Source organism: Penaeus monodon, chromosome 28 (genome assembly GCF_015228065.2).
Source record: "Penaeus monodon isolate SGIC_2016 chromosome 28, NSTDA_Pmon_1, whole genome shotgun sequence".
Classification (NCBI taxonomy): Eukaryota; Metazoa; Arthropoda; class Malacostraca; order Decapoda; family Penaeidae; genus Penaeus; species Penaeus monodon.
Window position 1 is genome coordinate 10,488,743 of NC_051413.1, and position 1,024 is coordinate 10,489,766.

A 1,024-nucleotide genomic window follows, 5' to 3' on the forward strand; every position below is an offset into this window, starting at 1 on the left:
GAGGAGCGACTGTATGTAATTACTGTAACTATTCAACGTCTAATGATACAGGAGAACTAAAAAAAGTTAATGATTTACTATGTTGGGCACTGGGTTCATTAGTTGCCGTGAATCATAGAGTACGAGGTGCGGCGTCTGGTTGAGGGGTAAAAAAGTGTGTAATGAGCGGTTTCCAGCGTTGAGATGTGGCAACGAGTGTTCTTTGTTGTCATCAAGTGGCGAGACGCATAGGTCGACTTGTTAGAAAAATGTGGGATGGTGCGCCAGGGACGGCAGTGATGGGGGAGGGATCTATGGTTCACGTGTCATCGCTGGGTTGTATCAGCGTGTCTTTGATGACTCAAGAGGCTGGGAGGGTGAGAACGAGCGGGTCTGTCAATGGAGTGGGACGTCTGGGTAAGCTGTCATTATGATTCAATCTGGTGTGTCTTTGAGATTGTTACAAGGCATGATGAGGTGGAAGTAGGGGGACTCCTATGTCGAGGAGCTGGGATGTCCACTGGAGTAATGCGACCATTTGACTAGATACTCATGAGAGGCTTGTGGATGGTTGGTGCTTTGTATACACGAACAGGTCTTTGCATGTGGTGTAGGCGGGGAGCTGTTATGTGAGTAACCGCTGCAGTTGGCTGATTTCATCTGTGCTAGCTTGTTGTTACAAGGCATTATGGGCTTGAAGAATCTTTACCTGGCAACACTGCTTGGCTGGTTGTTCATAGTGGAGTCTTGTGAGTAGAATGAGCTTTGCTATCTCTGATTCTTTTGTGTAGGGAATGTAAGAGTCGTTCTGGCGAGGTCATGCTGTATTCAGGCTTGACGTCAGATCCATGCAGGTCGGCGTGATGCTTACACAGTGTTTTTTCAGATGTTGGAGTTGTTGGTAAATTAGTTACTTTCTGATACTTGTGTGAGGTATGAAGAGTCCTGCTTTGCAGAGGTCTTGATGGTTGGTCATGGCAGCGGGGGTAGTGTCTTTTTTCCCTAGATGAGTAAAGCTATTTACGGGTATACTGGGAGTCTTTAA